Source organism: Pelmatolapia mariae, linkage group LG10_11 (genome assembly GCF_036321145.2).
Source record: "Pelmatolapia mariae isolate MD_Pm_ZW linkage group LG10_11, Pm_UMD_F_2, whole genome shotgun sequence".
Taxonomy (NCBI): domain Eukaryota; kingdom Metazoa; phylum Chordata; class Actinopteri; order Cichliformes; family Cichlidae; genus Pelmatolapia; species Pelmatolapia mariae.
Window position 1 is genome coordinate 4,471,670 of NC_086236.1, and position 10,487 is coordinate 4,482,156.

Here is a 10,487-nt window from a genome sequence, read left to right on the forward strand (position 1 = left end):
ATTTGTAATGAAAACATCATAAAACATCAAAGTGTTAGCATGGCCCTTTAGTATTTACTTTTTTTAGTATGGCCCTTGTTATTTCTTTGTTTCCTGTAAAAAGCTCACTCAGTATTTGTAGGTACATTTAATTACAGGTCAATTATGGCCTTAGAGGCTGTATTATAGTGTTGCCCAAGCCTATGAATTTGCATTGGTCTCTGAGGGTCTTGCTTCTTTCACTTTAGTCCACTTTATTTCCTTGTTACTTACAATTTTTAACATGTAAAACATCTACAGCATCACCAGTCTCTCAAGTCTTTGTTCATCAGTTTCTCTTTTCTTTCGTGCATTCCCCATACCTCCTTTTTTCTTTCCATCACCTTTGTTCTGTCATCTCACTCAACTATATATGTCTATATTCTCCATCCATCCAAAAACACCCGAGCCCTCTACTGTTCATTAATCATCAATCTGTCTGCTGTTCTCCATTATTCTTCTGCTCATCACACCATCCCTCCATCCTTTACTTTTGCCCTTTTGTGTTTTTTCTCCTCTCCATTGTGCTGACAGCTTATCATCAAACAACAGAGGACACTGTAGTTGTACCTTTTGTCACTACACCTGTCTTCTCTGTCTCTCTCGGTATATATGTTGCCTCGCTCTTTCAGCCCTCTCAAGTGACAGCAGCTCTTCAGCTCGTCCTGTCAGCCATCGCAGATGTCACCCTTGGCTCACCTTTTACCTTGTCACTGCCTCTGCTCTGATTTCCCTCCCATCCGGCTTTTACTGCTGGGTGCCTTTTTTAGAACAATGATTACCATCATAAAGTGACACGCATGCTCATTATTTTATTAGCAAGCATCCATCCCTCTTTTCACGGTCAACCGCTCACCTTTTCTGTTCACATCATGCAGGGTGTCACCAGCATGATGCCTAAAACACATGAAAACAAGCAAGAACACTCTTGCAGGCACACACTGGCACCTTTTGCAGACATCTGTTCAGCTCCTTCCCGGCGCTGCGGGCTGTAAATCTAAAATCAAAAGTTTATGACACACTGGTTGTGGCAGAAGCAGAGGAGGTGACGATGAAGCCATTTTAAAAGGACCACAGCTGCTTCAGAATGCTTGTATTTATGAGCTACACAGTGACTAGGATTATTATACATTTATTATTAGTGGCCAACATGGGCATTAGTTTGTCCATCACATTATGGTTCTGATAGTAAAGGGACTGTTGAAATATGAGAACGCAGGGTCATAAAATATAAACAACCAGGCAGATTGTAATCAAGCAAGTATAACCATCAGGCAAGTATAAAACGAGCCAAGTGACTAAGTAGGTTCTCGGGTCTTTATTTTTGTGACTTGGGTCCAAGCCTGGAGTCTACAGCTCTCGTTTTCTGTTACTTAGCTGATTTACAGTTCAGTCTGAGCTGCTTAGATAAGGATGCAAGTGCAGCTGTCTTCAGCTGTTGATTATTGACTGCTGAATCTGAGTGGACAGTACAGTGCTTTAGATTTTTCATCAGACAGTTGCTTATGTGAGACTTTAGTGGCCCAGTGCCATGCCCATATATGAAACATAAGTATGGATCATGAGGAAGTCCAAGCTATCTTCCTAATACTTTATTCCCACCATTTCTTTACTGGTCTGCACCTCATGGTTAATGCTTAGATACTTTGACATTGTTTTTTATGTAAAGGGTCCATCACTGTTGTCTTCAGAGATCGTGGATCTTCAGTGGGTTTTTTATTTCACAGAAAGCGCCAAAACTTGTGATTTAGCCTCTCTGATAGATTTGTTTGTTTTTCACAGGATGACTTGGAGGATGGCTTGTTTAACTTGCAGTGAGAGCTCCTTTGCCTACATGTTGTGGGTTCAAAGCAACAGCTGCTTTATGCAACAGCTACAGCAGGGAAAACAGTGGAGACTGCACCATGACCAAAATTATTGCTACTGTGTGCAATGAACTTGCCACTTTGTTGCCTTTGAGTACAGTCAGATCCTCAGATTTCCAAAGGAAATTCCAAAATTTCTCCACAAATAATGGCATAATTGCTTCTGGACAGTGGTTTAACTGCAAAATGACACAAGTAATCAGCAGCCTTACTTTTATGCAGAAATATTCCAACCAGTTTTATTCTAACCAGTTGCGTCATCAGTTGCACAGAGATATGTCACAGATGAGTTGTGCTTATCAGCACAGACTAACTCAGACTGATTGCAATGTGTTGTCAATCTGTCTTTACAAAATGACAACTGTTTGCAAACCTTTGCCAGTCTATCTGAGAATGATTGGAGACTTCAATTGTCTTGCAATTGAAAGTAGTCGCCAATAAACGGTCAAGTTCTGGGTCACTAAAGAAGTCTTGCAAACCGTCTCCAATTGCAATTGGCAATTGCAAAGCAATTCAGTGCAATCGCCAAGAAATTAGACTTTTCCTTGGAGTAAGACACAATTACAGCCAACTCTAGCATAATTGGTGGAGACTAAACTAAAAAAAGAACTCTTTTTGAAAGCTCTAGCCCACACCTAACTGTTTATTATCATAGTCTACCATAAATCAATCACTACTACTGAGGACAATATATTAAATTCTTACAGTAACTATCAAAGATTTTCCAATAATTCTGTGCTGAATCCCCTGACTCTCTGAGAAAGAAAAGCATATATCAAACCAGCCAGAGAGAAATAAAAAATGGTAAAAAAGAGAATAGCTGCACTATGTAGCTACCTGGGAATAAGCCACACTCCTGGATTTGAGAGTTTTATATGTGCAATATACTGTATGTGACCAAAATTAAGCAAAGGCATTCAAAATATCCCTTCTGAGCATCCCATCTGTCATGTGGCAGAGACACATTGCTACAGCTTCTCGCAAAGTTTTTATTCGCCATGTTTTTATATGGCAGGGAACATGGAGGAATTTTTAGGACTTTGTGGGTGGTGCATGGGATATTGATTATTCTGCAAGGTGTTGTTCAGGCCCACGTGGCGTACTGTGCAGAATATTGATCATTTTATTTGCATGCCACTCCAGATGTTGGGGAAAGTTTATTTGATTTACAGGCGGTAGGAGGTTGGCAGAGTCACTTTCTCAGCAGTTTTGTCTGTACAGGGCACACATGGCAAACATGAGCAAAGCAAACAACCCCTACTCGCCCATATGGACTCAAACATTAGTGCTGTCACACAGTGCCATCTATTGTAAGGTGCACCAAAAAAATAAATAAAATGCTGACGCACTTCTGTTTGTTTACACGACCTAAGACGCCCGAGAAAAGTTCAGCTATAAAAAGTTAAAGAAGCACATTATTTCCTACTCAAAATGGCCTCTGTGAAACCTGTACACATCACTGCAGTCAGTGGTTTTCTGAGTAAGTTATTTTATAAGAATGGAAAACAATTCAGCAAAAACACTTTTTAAGTAATCATTGTTTTGGATCATATGATAGCCAGTGCCAGATTGCAGGTTCTGTAAATAAGATATTTCTGAAATTCACAAAACAAAAAAACACAGTATTGACTGTTATAAGATATAAATGTGCTTGCAGGATGTTGGTCTTGCAATGTAGGCGTCTTTCAGGTCAAAGAAATGTTCTCAACATTTTTTTGCTTTTACACAAATAAACTGTTGGACTTATGTTGGAATTCTTGGAGTTTCAGCAGGTGGACTGAATTATGGGCAGTAGACTCTGGATTAAAATCAGTGGCCTCTGCATGTATGTTAGAATCAATTAACCTATAGAAACTTAAAAGCCAAGTAAATATAAATTAGTCTTCAGAGGAGACTTTCTTCCTTACATCTGTGTTTGTATTTCTTTCATCTACGTAAACTGTGAAAACTGTATATTTCCTGCTGTCACAATGCAAAACAGGAACCAAAATAGTCTCTTTGTTTGACTGTACGGGCACGTAAATTAAAATTTTCTTGGCAGTCAGTATGACTTGAAACTAGAGATGGCACGATACCACATTTCATGTCCGATACCGATGTCATAAATTTGGATATTTGCCAATACTAACATGAATCCGATATAGTCTATTTCATAATCAATAAAACTGTTTTTTTATATCTTGCCGCATTTTGTATAAGTTCATACTCAAATTTAAAAAGACAAAACACTAAAGCTATTCTATTACACTTGTATGCAAAAAATACACTGCACACTGTAATTTAAAATGCAATTTTATGCAGATTTCAAAAACTCTTTGGTTCTGAAAATAAAGAAGCACAATATCAGCACAAAATAATGTTTATATTCAACAACTAAAAAGAACAGGTTATAGAATGGACCCTTTTATACTTAAAGCTTAACATAAATAGACATCCAGAGTGGAAAGCAGTGCAAATAAATGCAAACATGGCTTCATGACACTCAGCTTTTATCCAGATGGATGTCAGTGTGAAAGCTGTTTCTATCACATTTAACCTGAGACTGAATTTTGTGTAATTTATATACAAAACTTAACACAAGTATAAAAATATATATATATATTTGAACCACGGAACTGTTTAGCCTGCAACACTGCTTTTTTCAAAGTAAAACTTAAGTCTAGTCTTTGTACGCTCAGACTTTGCAATAACAACACACAGACGTCCAAGCTCCATATATTGGTTGTTAAGCTTAATGCAGGAATGCTTTACAAACATTCGGAGATGAACTTACACACTTGCTTTACTTCTCTGTGATAGCTTGCTCGGAGATGAAATGCCGGTTTGGCAGCACGTAGCGAGGCTCCAGATGCTTTCATTGTAAAGTAACTCCAGACTGCCGACAGGTGTTGCACACAACAGCTGCTCTATCACTTGACGCATACTGCTCCAACATGCTAAGGTCAATATCTGGGTTACCCCATATCACAAGTTTTGTGAGGTACTTTTGTGATATTTAATGGATCGGGTTACATTTTTTATTTCTCCCCAACATCTGATCCAGTAATTTAGGTCAGGATCGGACCGATACCAATACTGTATATTGGATCGGACCATCCCTACTTAAAACTAGCGTAAAAGTGTCTTCGCTGCCAGCACCACATATGTTTGAGAGACAACAAGGGGTAAACGTGTTTCAACCCTGAACTAAATCGTGATCTTAATCAAGCGGTTTTCATGCATGCACTTAACGAAGCAGCAAAGGAAAACAAAAATTAAATTAAGCAAGTAAATTAGTTGTGTTTTTTGTCAGGTGCACAGTAATACTCAGGCTCTCCCATGACTACAGTTATTCTCAAGTCACTCTGTTGTTCTGTTTCGTTAGAATTTAAGGTCATGTCAATGTGACTCCTGCTTATGAGTAAATGGGTCTCAGTCAAGATTGGCACAACACTGTAAAATGTAATATTGTGTTTAATTAAAAATATTAAATAGGCTGAACTCAATTTTTATCAATTTGTTATTAGAACTCAATTTAAATAAGTTACCAGTACTTTTTATGCAAAAATGCTGATAAACTCGATTAATTTGAGCTGTCCTAACTTAGAAAAACTAAGTAAGCTGGAAGTTTTGCTTCTCAGGGCGGAAGGATGAAAGATGTGTTTTGAAAATGCCACGTGACTGCCGTTCTCCTCCCTCCCGGATCAGTCCGCATGTTCATGGCGCCAGCATTTGTTATGGAATATATTGAGCAAACCTGGAGATATTATTGTTGTCATTGCTGTGGATCTTTACTGACTTGGTGAGTAAATGTTTACTCTTATTCAAACTGATTTTGTGGCTTCTCTTAGTTTAGCACCAGGTTTATAATCTTGCTAGCTAGTTAGTGTTAGCCTAGCGTTGCTGCTGCCGCTGTGCTCATGTTACTTAAAAATTAACACCACAGCCTTAAAAACCTTACATAAAACTACGTCGGTGAATTTTTTTGTTGATTGTTTGAAATAAATAAGTGAGATAAGAGCCCAGACAAAATTCTTTGGGAGGTGCAGCCGTTAGGGGTGGGGTGGGTGTGGGTGTGGGGGGTGGATAACGGAGCTCTCCGAAAACGTGGAAGCACTTTTGCAAATATGTGATATTTTGATAAATTAAGTAGATATTTGAGCATTATACAGCTACATTCTCGCCTGAAAATATCTTAAAATGTTATTTTGTGACCCAGAAAGGGTAGTCTGGGGAAAAAGAGGATCGCATTTGTCGGCCACGGTTGTCGGAGCCTGTGCGTACTTGTAAGCGCGGCAATGGCGGAGGAGCACTGCTGAAAAACGTATTACTTTTTCTGGGTCACAAAATAAACTTTTAAGATATTTTCAGGCAAGAATGTAGCTGTGTGAATTTCAAATATCTGCTCGATTTATCAAGACATCACATATTTGCAAAAATGCTCCGACGTTTTCGGAGACGTCTATTTTTTCATGCTTTGTGGCAGCTTTAGAACATCTGTGGCATCTATTAATGTCAAATCTAGCCTTTATTTAACAACATAAGCGAACTCTATGTTACAGTGATTGCACAGCCATTAAGGATCAAATCAGTTTCTGAAATATGTTCTGTTTTTTCTCCCTCTGCTTGCTTCTTACTGTCTTTGAGGCTCGGGACCAGCACTCCTGTTGTTGGACAGAAAGACATCAACTCAGTGGTAAGTATTTTGGTTTTCCAATATATTAGCAACTGTCAGTGACATTTATATTAATCAGGCTGAACTTTAATCATACTTTAGATCAGCCTGTCTTACTTATTGTTTTATTTGTGCTTTGGTTTGGGGAAGTTGTTTCTTTACTGATCTTTTCCTGTCTTCTGTTATTAGACTTGAGATATGACTGCACTGTGCTGTTGCTGTGACTCCAGTTAATTCTACAAGACATGCTGTGTAAGTAAACAAACAACAACAGTTTGGTCTGCATTTCTTGAAAGATCACATCCCCCAAACTTAGTTTAGAGAGTCTACACTGTATATAGTGAAGTCTGCAAGTTTTCTAACAGCAAAATTTGTTTTGTGCCCAAAATCATTTTGCACATCATTAGAATGAAAGTTATTGCCCATGTTTGCATAGCCCTTTTTAAAATTATTCTTTCATGACAATATTGTGTGTTGCGTGGTGGTCACGGCTATCCAGACTGACAATTTGGGACATTGAATGTCACCTCTCCGGCGGGGAGGGAGCCTGAGATTGTCTAAATTGGAGTCTGTTTTATACCAAATGCAGAAAAAATGTTTTAAGAAAGCAATTAAGTTCATGTTCCAAAAAATATGATTGTTTGCTTGCAGGACACCAGGAGAGATGAGTCCCCCGTCACAGATGGTGTGGTCAGTGAAGATGGTCGCCTGCAGGTTCAAGCTCATTGCATCTCCAACCCACATCCACTGCGACTGTACTTAAGGGAAGTTAAAGACTTTCTTCTGCACTTACATTTGGATCACCTCGATCCATGACAGTCATTCAGGCAGTAATGCCTGGACTGGAAACAAGCCATCCTTAAAATATTACAACATTCCAGCTCCTGTGTTGGAATGAAAAACGAATGTGTTGTTTAAATTAGAGACTGCACTTGTGACAGAACAATAAATATTTTATGTTGATTATATAAATAATGTAAGTACAAAACAAACTTGTGGTAGGCCTAAACTTATTTTCAGAATAATTACATCTAAGACTTTGTTTCGTTGTAAGATTATAACAGTGATGGCAATATCATTTTTATTCAGCAGAACAGTGTCCAGTATGTTGGCTGTTGTACTTTGTTGTGTTTGAAAATAAAAGTTGTGCTCATTTTAACATCATTACAAAAGTGTTGTTAATTATTTTTAATGATATTCATGGTACCACAAATTGTTTTTTCATTTAGTTGAACTTGAAATGTTTGTCAGTAGGTAAAAAATTAGTATTGTCAGAAAGTCAGAAATATCAAGTTATTCTTAATACTGCAGACTTGCAATGTATAAGTTGTCCTAACAGTCATCCTAAGTAAGCTTTACTTAGTTTTTTTGAGGCAACGAGTTTCCATAATTTTTTTGAGTTCTGGGAACTAACACGGCTGTGTACATTTTGAGTAGGGTGTACTCAAAATGAGTAAGTTGCCCTAACTTGGTCATCTTACGTAAACTTGATCCAATTTTTTTGAGTTCTGGGAACAAATGAGCTTGTACAGAATACTCAAAATAAATACGTTGTCCTAACTTAGTCATTTTTAGCTAAGCTTTACTCAATTTTTTTGAGGCAACGAGTTTCCATAATTTTTTTGAGTTCTGGGAACTAATTAGATTTTACAGTGAATGAAAGAAGTAAAAAAAAAAACATTTTTGAATATTTGATTTTTTTCAGCCAGCATGTTTTCCTTGTATGCAAATCAATTCATGAATCTAACCTCACCCCACATCCTGTTAATGAGAAGCAGTGAGTGCAGTGCTGTGATTTCAGAGCATTCATACTGTACCTGTGTTTGAGCTCAGCTGTCTTATTATCATCATCATCAGTTTCCAAAACATCATCAAGCTGTTTAAATAACACTGTGCTGTTTTTTTAATGTGATAAGAGATAAACATATTACAGCTTCTGCACTCATCAGATGTTACTGGAAATAGATTGATATTCCACCATCACAATAACCCTGAGCTGTTTCATCTGCTGTCTGTCTTCTTATTATGCAGACTCATCAGATCACGGCGGGAGAGCCAGAGGACTGAATATGACTGTAACTAAAACAGTGACCTCAAATATTGGTTCAATGCTATTTTTCTTCACGCTGCTATTTTGAACTTAATTTGTTCATTTTTGGGGGGCAATATGGAATGAAGTCGACTCCATAGTTGCACTCGCTTTTTCCTTCAACAGCAGGCTTCTAGACACCATGATAAAGTCTTCATCAACATGATATTAGACCCATCTCAGTGCCGATTTCATCAACATTATGCAGGTACTGCAGGACCAATTAATAAAACTAAGAGAGTCCATTACACTTTAGTGCAGATGTGGATTTCTTTTCACAAAGTAGGCCACTGGTGTTGGTGTCTAAGACTCTGAATGTCATTAGCAGGCATAACCAGGATGTCGTCCAAAAATGAGTTTGCCCTCACCAATGAGAAACATGACGTTTTCTGCATCTGTTGCACAAAAACTACCCCCTTCAACGGACTCAGCTCAGAGGCACAGCTCCAGATTACAAATCCTGTTTTAAAAAAATGATTGGGAGCTGTCTAAAATGTAAATTAAAACAGAAAAGATATCAAATGTTTAGACTGAGACCATCTTAAGAATGAAATGAGCACGTTCTGACAGTGGCAACAAAAGGATGGAAATGTGAAGTAAGTGGTGGAAACAGCGGGAGGATGGCCACTGCCTTCTAAGTGCCACAGAAACAAGTGATTGACAAAGTGCTGAGACAAGAATTTAAACCCTTTGCTTCAGTAAAAGTCGCTCTGTTTAAACAGGCTGATGCTAAAATTTTTACAATCATGTTCATTATGTAAAATGACCTATTTAGAGTCGTGTAAATTATATAATTATTATAATTACTGAGTCCTTGATGTATATCATTTTAATCATTTTACTTAAAATAATGTAATTTAAATACTATTAGCAGAATTGTTATTAAGGACATATTTTCCTCTAAAGTAATCAGTAAAATTAAAATAAATTACATTGAATAAAAAGTACATATATTTTCAGAACATAGTGGATTTGAAGTAGAATTTTTCATACAAAAGTACAAATACATTAAAGTCAGTCAAGTTAGGACACAGCCTTTCAGGAATTTACTGTTTCAGCTCTTTTTAGGCTTTTAAAGACATTTAATAAATGTTTGTGTGTTTTTTAGATTAATTATTTAATATTTTTTATTATTAAAATGTAATTGTTGTACAGCCATTTGTGACTTTTATGTCTTTGATAAGCTACATGAGTAAACATAGGTTAGAGGTTAACTTTTACCATTGCTCCAATTCCTTACAGCCATACTGTATATCTTGCATACTGCCCCTTCTTGAAGCTCCCCAACTTGAGTCTGAATAATCATTTATCTTTGTGAAATAAGCTGTTTAAGCTGATTTCTTTTACTGCCTCGCTCTGCATAAGTCAAGAGGGTGTCGAATTCTGATGACAACAAATTTGTTTTCAGCTGGAAAAGAAAAATTGATTTAATACAAAAACACAACTCAAACCTTTAGTTCGTACTTGTTACTGAAATGTAGTGGAGAAAGTAGCACTAAAGAGTGCTGACGTGGTATCTATTGATCAAAAATAAAATGGACACACACCAAATGAAGTCACCATTTAAATTGTTTTGAGCAGTTCTCTGCGTCTCTCTTTAAAGTGACAGTGAAATGAAGTTGCACATTTTCTATCTTCGCCTTAGCTATTTCATAGATATAGATGTCTATGAAAAGCATGTCGTCATAGTCTGTGTAATGTTCTTGGCTTCTACGTGACTTTTATGTAGCTCATTTTGGCTTGTGTCCTCTTTGTGTTTTGTATCTGTGTGAGTATTTTCTTACTTCGGTTTTATTTTGTTTTCTCCTGTGGGTCTGTTTATCTTTAATTCCACCCTTTGCTCTTTTTCTGTATCATCATT

The 10,487-nt window shown here is 37.3% G+C and overlaps 1 long non-coding RNA gene across 1 annotated transcript; it reads left to right on the forward strand.

Annotated features, from left to right (window-relative positions):
• The first annotated feature begins 6,297 nt into the window (after positions 1-6,297).
• LOC134637188 (uncharacterized) lies at positions 6,298-7,910 on the forward strand. Its single transcript, XR_010095083.1, has 3 exons — positions 6,298-6,558; positions 6,727-6,789; positions 7,189-7,910. It is a non-coding gene; the product is annotated as an uncharacterized LOC134637188 (long non-coding RNA).
• Positions 7,911-10,487: the final 2,577 nt, after the last annotated feature.